The 25,913-nt window shown below is 47.4% G+C and overlaps 1 pseudogene; it reads left to right on the forward strand.

Moving 5' to 3' along the window:
- The first annotated feature begins 7,960 nt into the window (after positions 1 to 7,960).
- Positions 7,961 to 16,441, forward strand: LOC149362570 (uncharacterized; annotated as a pseudogene).
- The last annotated feature ends 9,472 nt before the right edge of the window (positions 16,442 to 25,913 follow it).

A 25,913-nucleotide genomic window follows, 5' to 3' on the forward strand; every position in this document is an offset into this window, starting at 1 on the left:
GATCCAACCGTCCACAAGCCCATGGGCCTCACCTGTTGTGCTGGTCGCTAAAAAGAATGGAACACTCAGATTCTGCGTCGACTACAGGAGGCTCAAGAAAACTACAAAAAAAGACGTCTACCCACTGCCTCGAATCGACGACTCGTTCGACCGACTCCGCCATGCCCGATACTTTTCATCGCTCGACCTACGCAGTGGATATTGGCGCAGTGGCATTAATTTCCGCGAGGCCTAAGGGCGGGAGGGTTGTCGCAGTGCACTGTAACAAACATGCTGGTGCGTGGAGGTAGTGTGACATGGTCATCGCATACCCGGAAAACTGGTCTGTCTGCTGTGTAGTCGTCGGAAACTGCGCGCTGGGTCGAAAAAGTCACCATGAGGCCACGGAGGTCGATGATTGCGCCGTTTTCTCGAAGAAAATCAAGACCGAGGATTAGGTCCTTGGAGCACTCCGCCAGCACAGCAAAGCAACAAGAGAAAGTTACGTGGCGAATCTCGACTCGGGCAGAGCACACTCCTAGCGGCGTCAGCACATGCCCTCCGGCTGTCCTTATCGGCGCGCCGTGCCAAGGAGTCAGGACTTTGCGTAGGATTGTAGCAAGGCCACGACTCATAACGCAAAAATCAGCGCCCGTATCTACAAGGGCAGTCGTATGGTGGTTGTCAACGGCGATCGGTATCTCAGCGGAAAGAAGCTCACCGTCGACGAAGTGCGCCGTATCACGGATCGTCGGACTGACGGGTCGTTCAGTGCGTCGAAGTGCGGCGTCGAAGGTAAGCTTCTGTGATCGTCGGGAGGTCGTCGGACTCGTTGGTCGTTCGGTGCGTCGATTGGGGGCGTCGGAGGAAAACTGCGGCGATCGTCGGAAAGTGGTCGGACTGCTGGTCGGTGTGGGGGGTCGGAGGTCGGAATGTTTGATCGAATCGGCGAATGGAGGATCTTGGTCGTAGTGCTCATCGACGGCGGCTCTACCTCCGAGAGTCGCCGTCCTCAGTTTTCCCGGCGCGTACTTGGGGACTGCCTGAAGGAAGTACGCCGGTTGGGGGAAAACTGTCGCGGCGATGGCGACCTGGACTGGCGTCGCGGTGGGGACGCAGGTGGGACGTTGGCGCTGAGGTACTGGTCGATGTCCCGAGGTCGTTCACCATAGCGCGGCCGAGGGGCATCCGGTGAGAATCCGCGCAAGCCCATCTGACGGTATGGACAGTGGCGCAGTACGTGTCCGGCTTCGCCGCAGTGGAAGCACAGCGGTAGATTGTTCGGCGTACGCCACACGTGTGCTTTGCGAACGGGCGGTCGAGTGTCGGGCGCATCAGCCGGAGCTGGATGTCGGGGTGCAGGACGGACGAGAGGAGCGGACCTGTAGGGTGCCGGCGGTGCTGGCGCAGGGGTACGCAACGCGTCGCTGTAGGACATGACGTGCGGCGCAGGCGGCTGGGGGGATGGCATTGATGGCACTGCTTGCCGGAGCTCTTCACGTATAACATCCGAGATGCCGCCAACACGCGGGTGTTGCTCGAGAAAGGGCATCTTTTGCAGTTCTTCACGTACGATGCTTCGGACAAGCTCGCGAAGGGCGCCACTCGCGTTGCCGTTCATCGGCAAGCGGAAGTCCACAGCAGTGATGTTCGCAGAACGATCAAATTGCACAAATCGCTGTTGTAGGGCACGCTCCATACTTGTCGCCTCCTTCTTAAATTCAGCCACAGTACATGGAGGGTCACGTACAAGGCCGACAAAGATCTGTTCTTTAACGCCACGCACAAGATGGCGCACCTTCTTTGCCTCCGACATGGACGGATCCGCGCGGTTGAAAAGCCGAGTCATTTCTTCTACAAACATGGCGACGCTCTCATTGGGCCGCTGCGCTCGGGACTGTAGAGCCAGTTCAGCCATCTCTTTTCTTGCGTCGTTGCCGAATGTGCTGAGCAGCTTTTGCCGGCAATCTTGCCAGGTGGTGATGGTAGCCTCGTGGTTTTCGAACCACATCTTGGCGGCGTCTTCAAGTGAAAAATAAATGTTCCGCAACTTTCGCTCCTCGTCCCACGCATTAAACGCAGCGATCCGGTCGTAGTTGGTCAACCAGTCCTCAACATCCTCAAACTTGTCGCCATGTAACGGCGTGGGCATACGCGGAGCATGGAAGAACAGCGGCTGGGCACTTACTGGAAGGTGAACGGGCTGGCTTGCCTCTGTAGTCGTCATGGTTCGCGGTAAGGAAATAAGGGGACCACACTCGGGAGCTAAGCCTCTCAAGCGGCGGCTGGCCTTGTGCACAGGTGTGTCCACGGTGTGTAGCTGGGCTTCCGAGGCACCCAAAAGCTCTTCGGACATGGGATGTACCCAGCAAGCTCCACCAAAATGTCACAGAAGCAGGTAGGCAGGTTTGTATTTGCCACAACGTCCAAGCGCCAGCGGAAACGGCCCGGCCGGCTAACCGACTAGCGAGCGAGCTCACGGGCGAAGAAGAGCGCGCGCCAGCCTCCTGAGCGCGACTACTAGGCGGCGCCAGTAATGCGTTGCGGCAATATGTTCTTCTTGTGTTCTAAATTTGTATGCCCATCCTGCTTGGGCCAAAACATTGGCCTGCAGTACGCTCGTATATGTAAATAATAAAAATCCCTAGGGGGGATCCCTAGTCCGGAACCCCTGTGGCCTCCGCGGCGGTCCTGGCTCTTGTCACCACGGCTCGTTGGTCCTGGAGAAATGAGCAGCCAAGCAGGACAGCCTCCCAGTCCTCTCGGGTGGGGTGGGAAAGCAGGATTGGCAGGGCATGCCCACACCATGTGATGCGTGTCCGCAAACACTTCCCCACAGTGTGGGCACTCGCCCGAAAAGGCCGACTTGTAATGTTTAAGCACTGCCGAGCACACTACCGTGTTGGTGTAGAGGTGAAGAAGCCAACGCTCCTCCGCCTTCTTGAGGCCTTTACAGGGGTGTGGGTATCGGCTGTGAGTGGTTTGATACAGAAGCCCGAAAAGTAATCAGCAGCCGGACCACGCAGCGGTAGAGGCGATACCCGGCGGTTAAGCGCGCGGGCGGTAGCGTCCGCTGCCTTATTTCCCTCTATCCCCGCATGTGCTGGATAGAGACACCCCCTTCTCCTTTTGGGTTGTGTAATTGATGTTTAGGCGGGTCTGAAGGCGGCTACCCACACGTGTTTTGCTTAACCGCAAGAATTGATGGTTGAGATGAGCCTCGCGCAGCTCCCCAAATGTGTTCGTCATCCCCAGGCCGAGGAGACGTTGGTTGGATGTTGCAATGGGGAGGACGAGAGCTCCCATAGATTTTGCGGAGAATCACTCCGAGAGCGTTCTCACCGCATTTGCGCTGGTGGAGGTACGGTGCAGAATGCAGGATTCGGCTGGTTACGAATGTATTGGCTGTACAGCCGCAAAAGCGTCTTTGCATCGCAACCCCCCCCCCCCCCCCCCCCCCCCCCCGTTTTTGGGCACTACTCGCCGACTCAAAAAGGGTAGACCGATGCAACACCGCTGCTCGACAAATGTCGAACCGGGGCACGTGGCTCCTTTTCCGCGCCCTCACTGATCCGACCCAAACACGCACCGAAACCGAAAATCATCTTCAACGAGTAATTCATACCTTCAACGGAGACCCAGCCAAGCTGGCTGACGCACTCCGAGATAAATATCTCTACACAGACCAGAATTCGCGGGGTCCGGCGTAATCGTATGCAGGTTCTGAGAACGCAGGGCTGGATCAAACGTTCCAGCTTCACGACCTCAAGGCAGCCCTGGCCAAAATGAAACGAGGAACAGCCCCGGGTAAAGACAAGATGACGGTGAAACTTCTCGCTAACCTCCCCTAACCGGCCTACGAGCGGCTGCTCAAATATTTCCGTACACTCTGGACGGGAAGTACGCCTCTCCCGGAAGACGGCTCTCGTCACATTCATACCCAAACCAGGCAAAGCTCTCAACACCGACAACCTCCGGCCCATCTCTCTCACATCTTGTGTGGGGAAATTGATGGACCATGGTCCGTGACAGACTATCCACCTACCTAGAAACGCACAACGCCCTTGCAGACACCATGTACGGGTTCCGCCCGCATCGGTCCGCACAAGATGTGCTGCTGCAACTTCATAGAGAGATTCTTGATCCTGTCGAGCACCCAAGTGACGACAAGGTGGTCCTCGCACTAGATTTTCGGGGTGCTTTAGACAATGTGACGCATGATATCATCCTCTCCCTCCTGTCCCAAGTGGGCTGTGGGTACAACGCATTCCAATACATTAAGCAATTCCTCACAGATTGGCGATCATATATCCCACTCCAAGACAGTGAACATAGCCCGTACCAATTCGGTACGCGAGGGACTCCACAGGAGGCAGTTCTCTCGCCTATTCTCTTCAATCTGTCCATGATGAAGCTTCCAACCCTGCTGGGTGAGGTCCCCGGTGTGCAGCATGCCCTGTACACGTGCGACATCACCCTCTGGGCAACACAAGGATCGATTGGAGAATTCGAGGCCAACCTGCAGCAAGCGGCGGCTATTGTGGACGATTATGCACGCCGCTGCGACCTTGAATGCTACCCGAGCAAATCAGAGTTCGTGCGCATACGTCCCAATCCAAAGTGAACATGCAAAATTGCCCCCTCCCTGCTTAGTGTCCCGATAACTGAACACGAGGAAATCCGAGTATTGGGACTCTTCATACAAAGGAACCGAAAGATTGACAATGCGCTGAAAAAGCTTCGCAAGGTGGGAGAGCAGGTGGGCCGTATGGTCCGCCGGGTATCAAACAGCGAGGTGATGCGCGTATATTTTTCGACGCATGACAACTCTTTTCCAGTGAGGGAAATTTAAAGGGTGCTTACGCACTTGTCCCCTGCTTTACCAATGCAAAAAGCTTCAAAACCCTCCCTATTAGCCTGCTGGCGGAGTCCCTTGAGCACTCGAGTGCGGTGAAAAAGGGGGGCGCACTTTTCTTTTTTGTTACCTTTTTGATGATTTTGCACTTCAGAGCACTTCAGAGCAATCTGAGCAGAAAGGATTGTCCCGTGCTTCCTCTGTCTTTCGTTGAAGCACTGGCCCATCTGGCCTACATAACACTTGCCACAGGAAAGTAGAATAAGGCAAACCCCTCCGTCGCTGCAGTTTACACACTGCGTGACGCACCTCATCCGGCAGGTTTCACTTTTGTCGGTGCTAGTAACCATGCGGCCCATCCTTTCCGTCGTAAGCGGGGCCGGAAAAAACGACCCGAACACCGAACTTTTCCGCCACGTTTTTGAGGCGATGGCACAAGTTGTTCATGAAGGGCACAGCGACGGGACGTCCTTGGGAGGTGTCACTGCTACAGCCTGTTGTTTTGCGCCCATGCCTGACCTCTTTAATCAGGCTCTCGACGTCGGACGTGAGCATGCTGTCTGGGAATCCAGCGAAGGCGAAGAACCTGCTTCTGAACACTCAAGTTCACCTTATGAGCACTTGTGTTCACTAGTTGACGCGTTCACCTCGTTCCCTCTCTGAAGTGTTCACTTCGCAAAGGACAGGACAGGAAAGCATAGGATAACAGTTTATGCTCTGGTGGCCGCAGGCCATTTGGCTGCCCATTGCCGCAAGTGCAAAATCGTCAAAAAGGTAACAAAGAAGAAAAGTGCACCCCTCTTTTTCATCGCACTCGAGTGCTGAAGCGGCTCCGCAAGCAGATTTATGAGGCGATTTTCGAAGCTTTTTGCACTGATAAAGCAGGAGACAAGTACGTAAGCACCCTTTTAATTACCCTCTCTGGAAAATAGTTGTCATACATAAAAAAACACGCGCATCATCTCGCTGTGAATTTTGTGATTGCTTGATACGAAACGAAATATTTGCAAAGTTGAGTTTCTTGCACATATACACACGTGATTTGGCGAATTGAGAATCTTTTCTTGGATGTCTAAACTTCAGTTGATGTCTAGAGTGTGTCCCGTCTGCTTCTCTGTCTCTGTCCGCTGTTTTATTCGCTCTAGTCAACATGTCGCAGCCACTGTACCAGCAACAACTAGCCCAACTTTCTTGCTTAAACACTATAGAGCCACACATTTTAAAGTAAAGGCAAAGACGCCTTAAAAACACAAAGCGTAATACACTAAGGCTTGGAGGTTTTGAAATTGGGGAAAGAGTGCTGTCTTTCTGAGAACTCGAGTTGATGGTAGTCGTCGAGCGCTTTGTTGCACCATTCATGGCCACCTGTTCCATATGGACTGTTTCGAGGACATGTGCGCAGCCGACGTCACGAGTGTGTTCAAGGTACAGTGGGCGATAAATTTTGCTGCTTTCCGTCGCTCTGTTCACAGGTGCCACATGCTGCTTGCATTTTGCCATAAGCCTTTTTATGTGTATTTTTATTTTTTCCGTGGATTTGCGATACCTTATGGCGTAACGATTCAGAATAAAAAGAGTGCCGTCTGTTCTGACAATCTGTGAGCGTTGCATCCCTTTGCCTTCTTTTTATTTTTCTGTCATATCCTGTGCAGGTGCCGTGGTTGAGACACTGAAAGCAGTTGCTATAGTGAGTCTTCTTTGAAGGTTTTCTTTTCCCTCTCAGTTAACTGCTTGGAGCCTCTCTGTGTGAATGTTGAGAGCTTGCCCTGCTCTTCAGACCGGAAAAACCACTATGTTGTATTTTACAAATGCCTATATTGAGGATAGCAAGAGTCTACGCCCTTTTGACTAAGTGAATTTTTCGTATTCGTGCTCATATTCGGAAATGTAAGTATGATTGAGTGAACTCTACTTTTCTTTTCGCACGTTAGGCCTAAGTGCATTCTTGTCGCTCTATATTTCTCTCTTTCCACTTGCCTCACCCTCAACATAAACGGCTGATTAACGTCGGGGGACGCGCCACACCATAGCATAACTATAAATTATCAGGACCGTCTTGGCAATACTAATTATAGAAGTGCCTTGATATATAACTTTTAGATGCAGCCTTAGGTGCAGTTCATATGCTGGCTTTTCGTTTTTGATGCTGCTTACCTTCACTTTTTGTAAGGTCGCTTTCCGCATTAACACTTCTTGAGGCATATATTTTCTATTTCTTGAAAAATAACGCCTACGGACAACACGTCAGTTATGTACTCTTTGGAATATTTGCAACAGCCACCTTGAATCTTAACCTCAGCTGCGTAACCCACTGAATGTTAGCTTGTAACCTATGGAAGCGTTATTGCCTGCTTTTCTGTAGGCACCCCATGTTTCTGGTGCTCCTTTTAGGGATTGCTTAGAGTCTCTGAACTACGTTCTACTGGCGCAGGTGTTGCTGAGGACGCAATTTAAAATTATACAATAGTTATGCTGCTTTTCTGAGAGCAATAATCTGATATAGGACAGCGGTGTGAGAGAAAGCGCAAGTTTGTCCACGCCACACATCCTTTAAAGTAGTGTGTTACATTGCGCGGTGTATTTGCCCATGCGTTCATGCAGTATACTTCCAGCGATAAACTATCTAATGCGGCTATCATATAAAATTCCACTGGTGAGGCAAAGCAGCGCCTCCCTGTCTGTTCTCCTTAAGGCTTACATCGTCATCATCATCAGATTGACTACGCCCAATGCAGGAGGAAGACCTCTCCCATATCTGTCCAATTAACCCTGTCCCTGTCGCCAATTAACGACTTACGTAATGCCTGATAAACACTTTTCGGCAACCAGCGTCGTTTCTCAGGAGCGCCTAGCGACCGCCCTACGGTACTCATTAGAGTAGCACTATAGGTACTTAAGACAAATACACACTTTGTATCTCTGCTTTAACATTTAAAAAAAACCATGCAGTGGCTTTATTACATTGCGTCTTGTCAAAGAGGTTCCCAGACGCCTTATAGTTGCCTACTGTTAGCTACTTTCAATTCGATATTTTCTGTTTCCAGGTATATTTCCCAAAAGATCGTTAGCGTGCTTTTCTGGAACTGAACTTCATGTCATGACAGCGTCCTTGACGCTAAAGACACCATGAAGGTGATGTCAGTTGAAGTGCAAACGTCAGAGAACTCATAATGTAATTAACTCAAAAGCAATTTACAAGAATCGAATGTCATCAACAAAAGCGTCTTCACTAGACTTCAGAAAAAATATATAAGCAAGCAAATGGTTTCAAGATTACTCCAGCAGCACACAACCAATATTATTTCGTTTCATGCGAGACTCTAAACAAAATCTAGCAGCATATGCCACAGTCGACCAGCAAATTACCCGCCGTTAACGGCTCAAGTCAGGAGCCACTATTTTATAGACAATTCAGCAAAGCCAAACTAGTTCGCAGATGAAGGCCCTGCCCTTATATCCATCGGTAACGTCAGCACAAACGTGCCGCGGAGTGCAGAATCCAGACATCATTAAGCGTTAACACAGTACCACATAAAAAAAAATACAGGCATAGCCGTAGAAACAGCCACACCGGATGCGCGTTGCCCGTTGGGGTGAAACCTTTCCGCTGCAAGGGAACGCCCGGATGCGTACAGTGCTTCAATAGCTGGATGAGCGGATGTCTACAAAAGCTACTAAATTTCTGTGCACGCGAGTGTTTTTAAGGCAGCCATCTGTACAGGTCAAAGACGGCAAGCTGAGAGGAGGGTACATGAAAAATGCACATATGTTACGATGGCTTTCCTTCTAACCTGGTGTCCCACGTCACTAAAAACCGATGTGGTAGAAGCATGGAACTGCGAATAGCAGTCGTATATTCTTCTGCTTTGCAGTGAATGAACTGTGCTGGTAGAGTATATGCATGAGAGGCAAAAAAATGGCTACTTTTCTTTGCCAGCTCAGCCTTATACCATGAATAAAAAATTCAAAACATTTTGTTAGCATACATATAAAGTGTACTTTACAGCACAAAAACAGCGTTTGTAGAAATCCGCGCTGAAGTCGTAGTAGCAAGCAACACAGCGCTGTGCATTTTTTTTTATAACGAATGCAGCAGACGACTGTTTCCCAGTATGATGGTCACACAGCCAGTGTTTAGGAAATAAAAAATGCGACACAGACTTGCGCATGAAGTTACAATTCGACATGATTCACTTAAGCCATTCTCTTAGGAAACTGGTCAACAGATCGTAAAACAAGCAGTTTGCTTTTGACGTCCGAGAGTCTGTTTTCAACTGCAAGGTTGTCAAGCAGATGATTTGCCTCAGTCAGTTTTGTCATTGCGGCCACAAATAAAAATTAAACCGGAAATATGCACTGCTGATCGCAGACTCTGCTTTGACGCTAAACACCACTTTTTTTTTGCTAACTTGCCTGATGACCTAGCCTGTTCATTTATTGAAATGCTGAGAGTGTGTTTGTGACGACTAGATATTAGCTTTCTCACATATGGTCACAGTTAATAAGCACTGGCAACCATCGCGGAAGCTTTTCAAAAATTTTCAAATGCCTCTTTTCATAACGACGAGTGTTTAGTTCTGAAGGCAACAGTAGGGAGTGTTCATAAACCATGTCTGTAGGCTCATTGCGTCTAAATAACACGACGATATTATCTTCTTTTGAAAGCTACTCAACAGTATTAGGCTCTATACTGGCATCGTGTCCAGGTTGTCCTGCTGCCTTTCTGTCTTAGGTGTTGTAGGGACCCTCGAAAGATAGCAGATTCGCATGCACAATTAGGGTCCCTCGTCCTGTGCAGAACTCAATCGCCCCGGAAGAACAAGAAAAGCACGGCAATTTTGCAAATTATTGAGCAGACGAGGACAGTCCGAGCGTCAGAGACAGGAGTGAAATTTTATAGTAATGTATTTCTGCTTTTAAGAGTGGTGCTTTTAATTCAGAAGGCTAGCACTGGTTAAGATCTGATCATGCCGAACCATCAGAAGCTGGTGGCCAGGAAAGGGGAGGGATAACCTATGTTCACATGTGGCTCTTGTGGTGTGGCGGATGGGTGGTTGGGCGGTTGGAAGTGCTTCGTGTTCCCAAACCGTGTCGTAGAAGGTCAGATTGGTGGGGCGGATTTCATGTCGGTTTTTGGGGTGAAGAGAAGGGGTGTGAAAATGAGAAGTCGGTGCCAGAACTTTAGCTCGTTCACCATCTTCGAGCACAGGGCAGCCTGACATGCCCTCAGAGTAGTGTTATTGAACGACGGGATTGAGGCCCGAGGGAACTGCTATGATTGCCTCAAAGATATTGACCAGCCTGGATCATCATTTACTTCATGCTTTTGTCCTTGTATTCTGTTTCTTCTCGGCCCCTTGCACAAACTACCGAATTTAAATTCTTTTTCGAGTCTCCTGTGTGTTCCGTGAGAACCATTGCCACATAACATAGCCTTTACCTACTTTGAGGAATCAGCTGTCGTGAATGCTTGTAACGTAAATATCTCGCTTTCTTACCCCTTCCAGCCAGAGTCCAAGGTCAGCTGAAATGCTGAACAGCAGGCGATCACTCATTTTACTCCTGACGCTTGCACTGCTTGGCGTGGCACTCGGTGAGTTTTTTTCGCCTTAGCTTGCATTGCACAAAATACCATTGTCATAAGTTAAAAGATGGCTGAATCACCTGAGCTTAGGAGGGAAAATTTAGCTTGCACAGTGCAGGCAGAGACGAGAGGGCCCGTACCCAGCCGTCTGCTGGACTCCAGAGCAGGTGCTATTCTAACGTCCTCTTTCCAACCCGAAGCCCGAGCTTTGTGGCCAAGCGGCTTGTGTGTATTCGTCTTCCTCGCATAGTCCGCTGTGAAGAGGTGGCGCTGCTGCAGGGCTACCCCTCTAGCGAGGAGCTGGGCGATGAGAGAGAGTAAGGGGCTGGCGCCAGTGAACTAAGATAGGTCAGGCCGCGGTCACTGCGAAGGGACGAGCAGGAAGTTGAGGAGTTATGGAGTCATTGACAAGGTAGGCCGGCTTCAGCCGCTCCAGGGCTAGCAAGTCGACGGAGCCTTTTGTGTCGGTGATATAGGATGCTATATGGCGCTCTAGCACGTGAGATGGCCCGAGGTAATACGGCTGCAGAGGGCTGCCGTGGGAATCTTGACGAAGAAAAAACGTAGGTGGCTGTCTTGAAGTTTGGTGAAACTTAAACTTACCGACTTGTCCTGAGGCACGAGTTTTGGAGCCACGCGGCTTTTTTATCTCTGTCTACCTCGTACGCTCCGCAGTCAAGATGTGGCACTGCTACAAGCTCATAGTGTTTCTCAAGCACTGCACTTCTATAGATTCTCAGATCTGCATTACCTGCTGCATCTGAAGCTGTTAGAACTACAGAAGTTGTTTTGCACTGTAATTTGTGTGTTTGACTGTTCCCCTTGTATGTACCACCTTGTATCAATTCCTACGTTAACCCTTTATTACACTTGTCTGAAAGGTTGTTATGACTAATATTATTTGCTTCTGCGAGGCCACGTTTAGCGCTGACGAAGTGGACGTTATCAAAGAGCTAATTGGTGCGACACAATCAATGTGGATAGTAACATTTCTTTCAGATGAGCCAGAACAAAAGAATGTTTGTTGTTCCTGCTCATTCTTTGAACTTTTGCATTTCAAAAAAGCGACTGTTCTTCAAATGTTAATAAAAATGCTATATAAGATACTAAGTGCAACTTGATTGACGGGTACGCATTGTGGCTACGCCTATATATGCTTTTTCAAATCATTATAATCCTTAATTCTGAGTAATAACAGATAGATAACTTCGAGCTGAAGCGTCTCAGTGCTCTCTCAATCAATAGAAAAGCAATTCAGTCTCTCGACAGCTTATTCACAATTTTTGTTTCCAAGATTTTGTTTCCTTACCGCATTGTTTTAGGCGAAACTATAGTGGTTGATGGTGGATCTTCGGATTCCACAAGTGTCATCGTCCCATCGTCGAGCTCATCTTCAACTATCATCATCAAGAAAGAGCCACCTAAAGGTGAGAATTAAATATCTCACATTCACTAAGAGGAATTCTGCTACCAGCGTTCGGCCCTTTTTTGTTTTCCGATTTTTCAGTTTGTTTTCCTCAAACGAGAGAGCAGCAGACGGTGTGTAGTGTTGGTGAAGGGCGTTGTTGAACTCGTACATGATCCACCATGCTACAGCCTTCTTGCTGTATGTGACCACACTAACACACTTACACAACAAAACCGCACATTAACACATATTACAGGAACACCTCGCACTACTTCAAAAATACGTGAACTACAAAAAAAAATGATATTGACGTCTCCAAAACAGCAAATTAGGTCTTTAATACAAGAGAACTGGGGAAAAGCAAAATAATAAGGCTGCCAAAATTTGCATACATTCCTGCTGCCGAATGTCATGCAGCGTGTGTAGCTGTAGACAAAATAATACATCACAGCTTAGAAAATAGGATAATCTATTCTGATTCCGTCACCTAAACTCACAGCGTTACATTGCACGATTCATGTAGGGATACGGGGAAATGAGAGAGCAGACACGGGGTGCACGAGCTTTCAATCGCAAAATCAAGAAAGCGAGCACATCCCCTACAAACTGCATGAGGTTAATATAGAGCGAATTGAAAGATAAATGGCAGAATACTTGGGACAATGAAATAATGCACTTTCTAAAGAATACCTTGCGAGAATGGAAGTCATGCAAACATCAGGATCGTTTAACGAAGTAACCTTATGACGTCTTCGCATCGGACACGCACAAGTTGTACAAAATTCTTTACTAAGAGAACACGACGCCCTTTTATGTGACATATGCAGACACAAACTCACAGTTTGCCGCCTTTTATTTTCAAGTACAAACTCGGAAAACTAAAGAAAAACTGCTTTAATCCATTTTACAATGAACACATTGCTTCTCACAAAGTGTTGCGAAAGTTTGCTTGTATATGCGCATGCGTTTTTAAGTTTTTAAAGGAAGCAAATATCCTAAACAAATCGTAAATTTGAAAAATCTCTGTTCTGTAAATCACAGCAAAGTAAGCACTTAAACCCTGTCTTGGCGCACAATAGTCTTTGTTGCTTATGTGCAATAAAAGACGACACAACGGTTTCTTATCGCATTGTTTTAGGCGAAACTATAGTGGTTGATGGGGGATCTTCTGATTCCGCAAATGTCCTCGTCCAAATGTCAAGCTCATCTTCAACTATCGTCATTAAAAAACAGCCGCCGAAAGGTGAGAGTACTGCATTAGTTGGCGTTTTTAAGAATCGTCTCACATCCACTAAAGGGAACTGTTCCACCAGCATTCGCCCCTTTTTTTTTGTCCTCCTATTTTGCAGTGCGCTGCTCACATACGATAGAGCAGCAGACGGAGTGACGGCTGGCGAATGGGTTCTTAACCTCATTGAGACTAGAGGTACAAAAAACTTGGCAGTGGCTTAGCTCTGCCATGACAGGATATACGTAGCGTGAGATATTGGTATATCTTGGTTAAGCTTGTTGTTAGTAGTTAGGTTTTCCCCTGTTAAACCTTGGGTAACCGTTCTTCCCTTTGTTCTAGCGTCTCCGCCGCATGTTTGACCTTGTTACGCTCATTCTACCGTTCGTTATTTCTATGCTCAACGGCCAACTGCCATGGGTCCGATGGGTTGAGATTTTTCTCCGAGAGAGAGGTTGAGATTAACTTCCGGGTCCGACGAGTTGGGATTTTCAAGTATCCTGTGCCGCTTAGCAACGGCTTGACTCTCTCTGCCCTCTATGAAACACGGCGCAGCGACTGTGTATCTCTCCACGTTTAGACACGTGGCGCAATCTCTTCGCGCATCCGCAGTAGCACGTGCGGCGGGGCGCGCCAGCTGTGCGCAGTGACGTCACGTGGCTCTGCGCCGGCGGCAGCAGCGAGCGAGCGCGGCGAGGCGCGCCAGCTGTGGGCAGTGACGTCACTCGCTCCTCGCGCATGCGCAGTACGGTCGACGGAGGGAGCACGCGAAACGGCGAGACTGTGGCCAATGTAGCTCACGCTACAGAAAAGCGAGATGATTCAAGATTAATTCAGACAATAGATCATGATCTGCACATTGTACCAATGCAAACTACCGCAACGGCCAGGCCCAAGATGTTCACTCAAGCCATGGTGTGGAACGTCGCTATCGTCCATCGTGTCCTGGACGACGGTTCATACTGTTCTTAAATTTTATCAACTAGCGTTTTCCAGCTTTCTTTAATAAGCTTGGTTAAATGCTTGCGCTATGATCCACCTTACGAGGACTGCAAATGCCTCGTGACCACTTGCTTTAGGAGGTGCTCAACGCCTTGAGGCGTTTTCATCATTGACCGCACTGTTAGAACCTCACAAGGAAGACCATGAGTATCTTAGATACTTTGAGCTACAACATATGAACAAACTTTTGCCGTCGTTATAGTCTTTGGGCAACACAGTCAGTGACCAGAACCAGGTAACAAAATACGCTTTCCACAACGTTCGTTCAAAGTAATAAGATATTGAATGGTGTCTCGGGGATCACAGTACCGCATTACATATGTAGTAGTGTTATCTGAGGTTGAGCTATTGTCACTTTAATTTATCTTTGTTGTATCTTTGTTTCCAGACATACTGAATTCTGATGGCTATACTTACGAGGGGGTACCCAAAAGAAACCGGACTTATTTTTGTTTGAACTTATTTGTTCACATTTTCAGCACAGACCTTTAATATTCTTCAAAGTACTCTCCACTTACAATAATACGTTTGTCGAATCTTTCATTCCATTTTTCAAAACATTTTTTAAATTCATCTTTTGTGATGCTTGACAGTCCCTCCGTCGTTTTTTTCTTCACCTCAGCAACATCAGCGAAACGCTTTCCATTCACCTGTCTTTTCATTTTACGAAACAAAGAAAGTAGCACGTGGCAAGGTCGGGTGAGTATGAGGGTTGAGGAACAGAGGTCATGCCATTTTTGGTGCGAATTTGTCGTAGAGACAGGGCTGTGTGAGCAGGGGCATTGCCATGGTGGAAAAACCAGTCACCCGTCTGCCACAAATCAGGCCGCTTCCACCGAACACTGTTGCCCAATCTTTTCAAAACATCCAAGCAGAAAGCCTGGTTAACTGTCTGACCCTGCGGAACAAATTCTGAATTGACGACTGCTCTCACTTCGAAAAAACAAATCAGCATTGTTTCGAGGTTTGGTTTCACCTGACGAGCTTTCTTGAGGCGAGATGAATTTGAAGTTTTCCATTGGCATGACTGTTGCTTTGTTCAGGATTTAATTCAGGAACACTTCAGTTGTCCCCATAGCATCGTCCTTGAACGTCTTTCTGAATATTTCAAGAGTTTCCGTTCCACTGTATCCGAGAAAAAATCAGAATTTCACCGGCGCATGCTGTTAACGAACATCAGCCATTGCGAAAACGACACTCACACAAAACAGTCGTCACTCTTAAAACTCTGCCTAAACTAGTCTGACCTCCTTCAGCGACGGCACTCGGCTTACTGACTCTGATATGTTCGTTCTATGCGCTCCTAGCGGCAAAACGCGGTACCACAGAAGCTGTGCCGATTCAAAAAATTAGTCCGGTTTCTTTTGGGTACCCCCTCGTATTTACAAATAGTGATGTTTCAATCTGAGGCATGGCAGGGGTGAATACAGATGCACAACAGCAAATACAACTTAACATGAAACATGATTTAATAGCTTTCTCAAAAACTTTTCGAAAGGTGTTGGGCGAAGCGACTGGTCCATGTTCCAAATTTAAACAGTTTGAGGAATACAAAATATATTAGAATGTCTGGTGTATTCTTCCATTATTGAGGGAAACGGTATTTTGCTCTGAGCCAGAACATCTGGGGCTCGTAGTCACCAGTCGCATTGTATTGTTTCGGTCTCAGCGCCATTAACTTTATTTTCTGCCATGTCTGTGCCGTTAATTTGTTCATTCATCGAATTCTATATCCCTGCCTTTTCTTGAGTATTCTGTTTATCGTAGATCGTAGGCCTCATACCATGCCTTGTCTTTTTTCTTTAGTCATCGTCGTAAAAGAAGAGACGCCCACCGTCATTCAGGTGAAGTAACTGGAAAGCATCTGGGGACAGTGCCTTCCTATCCTACCACGCAAGCAGAGCTCTACTACCGAAAGCGCACCAGCCGTGGAGCCGAACTACCCGGGCCCAAGTTGGCGAACACATACTGCTATCACTGCATCTCGCGCTCTCTGCTATCACTGCAGCACCGTTCTCTGCTTACCCAATACCGATGTTTCCTTATGTCTTTGTGAAAAATAGTTTCCCTTGTTATATTCTGTAAGCACATGTTGCTCTTAGGCGATTTTGATTCATTAATTTGGTTTACCAATGTGCCGTTATTTTGAATCCACCGCAAGTTGTAACTGAAGGAGTCAACAGTAACGAAGAGCGAGGGAGTGATTTTTTCATTTTCACACAAAATAGAAGAAAATTCCTTCTGAGCACTTAACGTGGATGTAATGTTCTATAAGCCGGAAAGAATTTTCTAGGCCTGCTTTAAGATATGTTGCGGAGTGGTCCACTACATAAACGCAAATACAGTCTCAAAAGTACCTCGGCACGTTATCTGCGCAAGCAGTGAATTATTTAAAAATAAAATGCAGCGTAATTAACACTTAGCGTAGACATATAATAAATTGCGAAGAAGCTATATTTAAAAATTACTTCAGTGCACTACACTGCAGAAGCTTGAAAAGAGAAAACTCTAACTATACTTGCTGTTAACCTGCACTCTAGTTCCACGTCGGGTTTGCTTCTCTTTTTCAGTACATCTCTTTGTACACCAGCCTAAGTCCCAGTAGGAGGTAGTGGCTCAAAATAAACAGAAAGCAATGTGATCGATTTCTTGCCACCTATTGTAACACTTTTAAAATCGATGCAATAGTACATTACAGCTTGCGCATTCCGTCTTTCTAGCACATCATCTTTTTGTAAAAGAATAATAAAACAACCAACCAAAACTCCGCTTTACTGTGAAACGCTCAAAGTAGAGGACAACGTTAGAAGTTAATAAACCATGGCCCTCTACTTATTAACAGGTTGACATGGCCAAGGTGTACTATTATAAAAATATTCACACTTTTTAAGCCTGTTAATTGCGCCGGCCGAACTGCACCTGCAATATTAATGTTTTTCTCTCTCCAGCACCATGCGCTGAAACTTCACCGAACTTCAAGCTCATAAATTTCGCAGACACATTGGCTTCGACTCTTAGAAGGAAAAGAAAAGACCATATTGCCTGAAACTAAAATTGCCGCAGACAGAAACTGGAAGTGGAACAAAAGAGAAAAGCGGGTTTGCAATTTACACCGGCAAAGAAATGAGATAGCTTGTTTATTCGCTTTTTTAATGCAAATGACAATATGGATCGAAAAATCTCAAAATTGTGAGCTGATTTCTGAACTACAGTTCATATTATACTTGGTAAAGCGAGCTTTCTTGCATGCACCGGCAGGCGCATTAAATATAATTTCTTCCTTTGTTTATACAGAGAGAAACTTCACATTTCGCACAAACGGCAGAACGGAACTTGTTTGAGCTTCAGGGGCCGCTCTCAGATCGAAGCCTTTCATTTGTTATGAGTGAAAACTGCCCCAATGCCGTCTTTCCTCATTTCTTGTCGGGGCTATTTCGGCAGAATCTTCCTTTTCTTGGAGGCCAATGATGGCAGGACAAATAGTTGCCCTTTTAAAGCGTTAGCACTAGACCCACCATTTGCTCAAAAAGCGTCCGGCGTGGGCGGCGACGGGTGAAGCCTCGGGAGCGAGAATGCAAATTTCAGAGAGCGGAAGACGAGAAGGAGAATAAAGGAGAAATGAGGGAATAAGATGGCGTAGGAAAGTTCAAAGAGGAAGAGTCGCAGGGTGGGGACCGGCGTCGAGAGAAAAACCGTGGTCGCCAATCGGATTAGAGGAATAGGAAAGTGGAGAGGTAGTACAACGTGTCACAAGGTGATTCAAGGACTGCATAACGCCATCCGCCACCGTCAGGGGTGAGCACTAATGTTAAATTAATACTTTACTTCATGATTCGCACTGATTGTCAGGGCTTTTTTTTACCTTCCTGCGAAGAAAAACTATGACCACTGCACACCCTTTGTCAAAAGTTTAGAACCCAGGGAGTTTGCTTCTAAGCCCTGTAGTGGTGCTCCTGTACCAGTTGAGGATGTCCTACACTTGAATACGGCAGGACCAAAAATCTTGTTACCTTCAGGAGATGTTGATCACTAAGGGTGCATTACAATACACTTGGTGTCGTTTAGAAGCCAACCTCTTGGGCTCTAAACTTCTGACAAATGTGGACGTTCTAATGAACTGCGAAAATCAGTGACCTGCAAGCACCTATAACAAACAATGTGGTCAAGTTGCTGCATCGTCTCTGACCAGACGGGCATGTCGCCTGCACTAAGTTCAAGGTCAACACATCCGTGCATGCTCGCTCAACGCTTAGGATCTGCGTAAGAGTAAATGTACACTTGCCTAATTCGCCTGTATATAGCAAGGCAATGCGTTTTTTTTTTTACCTCCATCTTCTGGTCTTACGAGAAACTTAGTTGCTTTCGAAAGCAGACACATGATGAAAATTTTCCATCGAGTATGCGAAAAACTTGAGCCTGTTCGCATTTTTTCGCTGCATCCGCTTCTTCTCATTTTTCGCATGAGACATGCAGACGCAGTAATAGACTGGCCTATTTTTAACCATTACTGTAGGTTTATGTTTTTGGCCACAATCCCGCGTCTACATCACTGCGTCCACTGATTCATTTCGTCATTTGTTGATGCATCGGAAGGAGGTTCGTAGGTGAGTTTGTTACCTAGTATTCTTTATGGTGTCAAGAACGAAAGGATGATGCTGTGCACGTATTCAGAGTTGAAAATCTGAAACCGGTTAGGGAACAAGTTCACGCAACCACACTACGCTCACGTTCCGTATGGAGCCATGTCCACGGCCAGATGGCATGCATCAGTTGAAGCTGTGGGAATTAGCTTTTTGCCTCGCCCGCCGAAGGCCGCACATCTGCTTTCCGGCGCCTTCCCGTGGCGACCCTTCCCCTCCCGGTTTCGCTCGAAGCGGCAGCAGAAGGCAGAGGAGAGGCACCAGCGTCGCTCCATAGGGTAGCCCCACCTTTCTCCTCCCTCCCTGTCGTCATCACGGGCAGCGCGGGCAATGAAATCACGTTTGTTAAATGCGTTAGAATTCAAACACTCATTATCAATAAAACTGCATGGCGCTTCAGTTGGCATATGAAGCCTCCGCCTTTCAGGCACTCTTCGGGCACAGAAGGTACAAATTCCCACTAAAACCATGCACCAACACCCACATTCCAACCTCCACTCCAAATACTTCCGCCGACCTCCACCCGGCCTCCAGAAGGCTCCGCCCACCACCCACCCAGACACCCCCAGAATCTACCACAAGACACCACAAACCCATGGTAAAAGCATTTTCAAAAACGCAAATAGATCATCTTGCAGCTGAAGCTCCATCCAGGAGACGCAAACGGCAGGTAGACTCTAATACTAACGCGTACACCGCCGCATGAATCTCATTGGTTTTATATGATTTTTTTAGTCCATTGCTTTTTTCGCCCGTCCTGTTCTTTCCGTAGAATGGGGGAAGTCGGTGTCACGGAAGCTTGGAGACGCTCGTCGGTCTCCGTTCCTGCGAGAAAGGGTGGGGGGTTATATTTAGGGAGGAGCTTACAGCTTCTTCTCAATCGGTTTAGTCTAGTTGTGGGTCCAAATTTGGTCGGTGTATGCGAGACCCAAGGCTCTTGCCCCAATGCAGTCGAGCCCACTTATAACAAACGTGATGGTCACGCGGATTATGTTCGTTGAATCCACAGTTAGTAGTAAGCGGAGTTTTGCAATTACAGCAAAAAAATGTAGAGCCACACAAAAGTGGCGTTTATTTCTTAAAGAGTGTTGTGGCTGTGTTTCTTTCCGGAGCCCTTCACTACGGCGTCTCTCATAGCCTGGGATACTTAGGACCGTTAGACCCCCTAAACCTAAACTTAATCTTCTTAAACACAGCCAATTAGGCCGCTTTCTAAGCTCTCCAGAACGGTCATGGGCTGCTTACCGAGATACTTTATGCGGTCGAGCCATTTTAAGGACAGGTAATACCAACAGCAAATGAGGGCTCAATACAACTAGTGGTAGGTCGGAATCCTCGTCTTCAATCCTCGACAAGTGTGCAGCTATGAAGCTACCGCAGTGAACGTGTGCGCAGGAGGTACAGAATGCGCCACTGTTATTTAAAGCCCTTGAGTTGCGCATCTTCGCCACACCAGCTAGGCTCTTGAAGGAACCTCTGCATGGAATTAAAGCCGCATAGACCTACAGACCAGATGGCAACTAGCACTTTACTCGAGAGCTGTCGGCTACTGTCTAATTTTAATTTTAATTAATTGGTGAGTACTGCTCGATCGCTTTACACAAGAGCGGCTAGGACGCTCTGCTGTCTGCACGCGGAAGCAGCGCAAAAAATCAGCATTATCTCGTGTATGATATTCAAACTTCTAAAATCGCTATCATTGGTTTGTAACTGGCCGTGTGCACTATATTTTCGCTTCCAAAGCTCCCCCTGCCTTGCGCTTAACGCGCCTCTGATTCCACCTTAGGCGCTTTGACCCACCGGTAGGTACGCACGCACGCACCGGTCGCTTTTGCAGCCTGCCGGTTACTCTTGGTCAGCGGTTAGCAGCAATTGCTATGCCGCTTTTTATTGTTCTCGGGCGAGTCGACACTTTCACTTTCTTTGTGTGTGTGTGTGGGGTGGGGGGGGAGGGGGGGGACCACGGGAGCTGGGAGGTTTTCGGTATGCGCGCTTCCGGGAGGTGCTCGTTTCTAGACGGCGGGGCTAGTTTACGGCGCCTCCTTCTTCGTTATAACCGAGTAGTGCAGCCACGGTTGTTCGTTTTATCTGAGACGCAGTTCCATTGCCTTAATACATATTTTGCGGGTACCTCCACACTTGTTCATAATAAGCGAGCGTTCGTTATAACTGCGACCCGTTATAAGTTGGCTCGGCATCAGAGAGCGTTCGGTCTCGGCTACCAGTTTTTTCTGCCCTGTATCCTGGCAGCAGGGATGCATCTGTGCATAGCACGTACTCGGGCCCGTCTCCTCTCCCGGCAGCACTCCTGAATTCTGCGTGCATGCAGTTGTCTTCTGGCTTGATGTCAGTTCGGAAGCATATTGCGTGGTATACGGGAGACGTGGATCCGCGCCCGCTCTTCATCATTGAATATTCATCATCATCATCATCATCAGCCTAACTACACCCACTGCAGGGCAAAGGCTTCTCCCATTTCTCTCCAAGTAACCCTCTCCTTTGTCAGTTGCCGCCACTGTATCCCCGCAAACTTCTTAATCTCATCCGCCCACCTAACTTCCTGCCGTCCCCTGCTACGTTTGCTTTCTCTTGTAATCCACTCCGTTACCGTTAAGGACCAGCGGTTATCTTGCCTTCGCATTACATGCCCTGCCCAAGCCCATTTCTTCCTCTTGATTTCAACTAACATGTCATTAACCCGCGTTTGTTCCCTCACCCACTCCGCCCTCTTCCGATCTCTTAGCGTTACACCTATCATTCTCCTTTCCATAGCTCGCTGTGTTGTTCTTAACTTAAGCTGAACCCTCTTTGTTAGCTTCCACGTTTCTGCCCCATAGGTGAGTACCGGTAGGATACAGCTGTTGTATACTTTTCTCTTCAGAGATATAGGTAAGAGACGATTCATGATCTGAGAGAACCTGCCATATGCGCTCCACCCTATTCTTATTCTTCTAGTTATTTCCCTCTCATGATCCGGATCTGCGGTCACTACCTGCCCTAAGTAGACATATTCTCTTACTACTTCGAGCACCTCGCTATCAATTGCGAACTGCTGTTCCCTTGCTAGGCTGTTGAACATTACTTTGGTTCCGTATGTTAATTCTTAGCCCCACCGTTCTGCTCTGCCTGCCTAACTGATTGATCATGCTTTGCAGTTCTTGTCCTGAGTGGTTTAGCAAGGCAATGTCATCACCGAATCGAAAATTACTCAGGTATTCTCCATTAACTCTTATCCCCAACTGTTCCCATTCCAGTCCCCGGAATACCTCCTGTAAGCAGGCAGCGAAGAGCATTGGCGAGATCGTGTCTCCTTGCCTGACACCTTTCCGTATTGGAATTTTATCGCTGAGTTTATGGAGAACTATAGTATCTGTGCAATCGTTATAAATATCTTACAATATTTTCACATAACACTCTTCTACACTCTGATTCCGCAATGCCTGCATGACAGCTGAGGTTTCCACTGAGTCAAATGCTTTCTCGTAATCATTGAAGGCTGTATATAGGGGTTGGTTATATTCTGCGCATTTCTCTATCACCTTATTGATAGTGTGAATGTGGTCTATTGTCGAGTATCCTTTACGAAAGCCTGCCTGATCATTTGGTTCACTAAAGTCCAAGGCTCTCCTGACTCTATTAGCGATTACCTTAGTAATTACCTTGTAGGCAACGGACAATAAGCTGATTGGTCTGTAATTCTTCAAGTCCTTGACGTCTCCTTTCTTATGAATTAAGATAATGTTAGCGTTCTTCCAAGCTTCTGGTACTCTCGAGGTCACAAGGCATTGCGTATACAGGGTGGCTAGTTTTTGTAGGGTGGCTAGTTTTTGTATAAAGGGTGGCTAGTTTTTGTAGCACAATCTCTCCTCCGTCCTTCAACAAATCTGCTGTTACCTGATCCTCACCAGCTGCTTTCCCTCTTTGCATTGCTCCTAAGGCTTTCTTCACTTCCTCCTTCGTTACTGGCAGGATGTCCCATTGGTGTGCTCGACTGCCTCCTTCAGTAACTTGATGATTGCATTCGCTACTGTATAAATTTGTGTAGAACTCTTCGGCTAATTCAACTATCTTATCCATATTGCTGATGACATTGCCCTGTTTGTCTTTTAGCGCATACATCTGGTTTTTACCTATGCCCAGTTTTCTCCTCACTGATTTTAGGCTACATCCGTTCCTTAGCGCATGCTCGATTTTCTCCATGTTAAACTTTCTTATGCCGGCTACCTTGCGCTTATTTATTAACTTCGATAGCTCTGCTAGTTCTATCATGTCTGTGGAGTTAGACGTCCTCATGCTTTGGCGTTTCTTAATCAAATCTTTAGTCTCCTGAGATAGTTTGCTGGTATCCTGTCGAACTATCCTACCACCTACTTCTGCGGCGCACTCTGTAACGATAGCTGTAAGATTATCATTCATTGTTTCAACACTACGGTCGTCTTCTTCAGTTAAAGCTGAAAATCTGTTTTGCAGCGACATTCTGAATTCCTCTACCTTCCCTCTTAATGCTAACTCGTTAATAGCCTTTCGCTTCACCAGTTTTCTCTGTTCCCTCTTCAAGTCTAAGCTAACACGAGACCTTACCATTCTGTGGTCGCTACAACGGACCTTACCGAGGACCTCCACATCCTCTACGATGCCAGGGTGTGCACACAGTATGAAGACTATTTCATTTTTAGTCTCACCATTGGGGCTCTTCCACGTCCACTTCCTGTTTGCTTGTTTGCGGAAGAAGGTATTCATAAGAAAAGAACAGTAGTTCAACCAAGACGAACACAAGAGAGGACCACGCAGGACTAGCGCACAGGATTAGCGCTAGTCCTGTGTGTCCTCTCTTGTGTTCGTCTTGGTTGCGCTACTGTTCTTTTCTTACAAACATGCACCATCTAGCCCAACAAAAAGTTATTTTAAAAGGTATTCATAATCCGTAAATTATTTCTATCTGCGAACTCTACTAATAACTCTCCCCTACTGTTCCTAGAACCTATGCCATAGTCACCTACCGCCTTGTCTCCAGCCTGCTTTTTACCTACCTTTGCATTAAAGTCGCCAATCAGTACAGTGTACTGTGATTTTACTTTGGTCATTGCCGATTCCACATCCTCATAGAAGCTTTCAGCTATCTGGTCATCATGGCTTCATGTAGGCGCGTAGGCCTGCACCACCTTCAGCTTGTACTTTTTATTAAGCCTAATTACGATAGCTGCCACTCTCTCGTTAATACTGTAAAACTCCTCGATGTTGCCAGCTATATCCTGATTAATGAGGAATCCCACACCTAGTTCTCGCCTATCTGCTAATCCACGATGCTAGTGCAGCGATGGCGTAGAGGTAGAGCATCCGCCTCGCGTGCAAGAGGACCGGGGTTCGAACCTGGTGCCACGCAATTCTCCAACGGATTAAAAAAAAACTCCGCGTGTCGATGTAATTGCGTAACCAGGCTTGGAGTGCGGCCTGATTTCGGTGACCAGAACCGACAACGCACTTCCTCACCAGAACAGGATTTGGCTACCCTGGTGTAGTACCTGGCCACAACCTTCTATGAACAAACCAATTAACCCTCGGCCCTCAGTCCCCAGCGGCTGCGGAGCAACTGACCAAGGCGGCGGTCAGATCTGTGACGCAGCGGAGGGTGCTAAGAATCTCTGGCTCCGGACAGGCCGCCATTGGAAACTGAACCTGGCAACGTTTAACGCAAGAACCTTTTCAAGTGAGGCTAGCTTAGCAGTGCTATTGGAGGAATTAGCCGGTATTAAATGGGATGTCATAGGGCTTAGTGAGGTTAGGAGGACAGATGAGGCATTGAATATTACTCTGTTCCTAATGGTGGTCTCGGCCATCGCATAGCCGAGGCGCGCAAGGACATCGCAGCCCTGCAGACTTTCATGCAGCCACTGTATTTGGCTAGCCATCTGCGCGTCTAACATTTCGTCGAGAGCGTCCAGCATACCGAGAGAAAAGAATGCAATCGTGCGTGTGTGAATCACTAACCCTAGCGTAGGCTTCGTTGTCTTGCATGTAGCCGCTTCAGTTTTGCGGTGCTCTTCGTTGGTGGGGTTGTGGTACAGGAGGTTGCAGGAGATGTGCGAATGGGCTAGGGCTGATATCAGTTGTACGATATGTCTCCCAATCCGCGCCGTTTGCTGGGCACGTTCACCAGTTCATACGGATAGCGGCTGCAATACCCTTGATCTGATTAACCTTTTTTTGTCATGATCATAATTGAAGGCAAGAAAATTATTTTAGATTTTTTCTTAGTGTTTGTTAAGTTCAAAGCAAGATACCAAGAAGGTTCTGGGTCAAAATCACCGTCTGGAAAGCTTGCATGGGAGCTTTTAGGCAGCAACGGGAAGTAGCGGTTTGTCGACAGTGCTACAGCACAAAACTGAAAAAAGAAAACAACACATGAGGACAAGTTGACACATATGCATTTTTGTTTCAACTTCTCTGCGTGTGCTGCTACATCTGTGTTAGGCTTTAAAGGTGCACTAAAAAGAAATCAGAACTCGTCTTTTTACCGCAGGAACTCGATCTCCACGTTGCGAGCATTCTTGGAAACTTCGAATTATTGTCCTGAGCGGCCGGTCATCCTAATTTAAATCGTATTAAATGACCTGGCTCCCGCCTTTTTTTTAATTCACCACAGATGGTATGAACAGTCAGCCAACGCGTGCAGCGCCTTCCAGGCAGTCGCCTGGCGGTTGCGCTATTGCTTTTATTTTGTTTTTTAGGTTTCAGTCAATAAATAAATCCAGTCAGAGACTACATGGCTGCAAGTTAGAGCGGCAAGTTGCCAAGGGATTGGCTGCAAGGTTCGTTGACTCCTCCTACCATCTGCGGCGAGTTCAAAAAAAGGCGGGAGCCGGGACGTTTAATTCGATTTAAATTAGGCAAATCGGCCGCACAAGACAATTCTAAGTTTTTAAGAATGCACAGAACATGCAGATCGAGTTCCCGCAGTAAAAAAACAAGTTTAGATTCCTCTTTCGAGCACCTTTAATACTACATCGTGCAACACGAACTAACGCGCAACCTAGCCCTAGTGATATGACTGTGCCTCTGTGAGAACAGAATTAGGCCCGTCCAACCCGCAGTGGTCCTCGATTACGGAACATGAGTGCTCGCTCGCTCACAGCCGTTCTTCTTCCACTTTCTGCGGCAGGTTAGGCTGTAAATTGGGGCGTCAAATATATTGAGCTCACACGTCATTAAAGTTGTTT

This window comes from Amblyomma mixtum, chromosome 2 (assembly GCF_055824585.1).
Source record: "Amblyomma mixtum isolate Tamu chromosome 2, ASM5582458v1, whole genome shotgun sequence".
NCBI classification, from domain to species: domain Eukaryota; kingdom Metazoa; phylum Arthropoda; class Arachnida; order Ixodida; family Ixodidae; genus Amblyomma; species Amblyomma mixtum.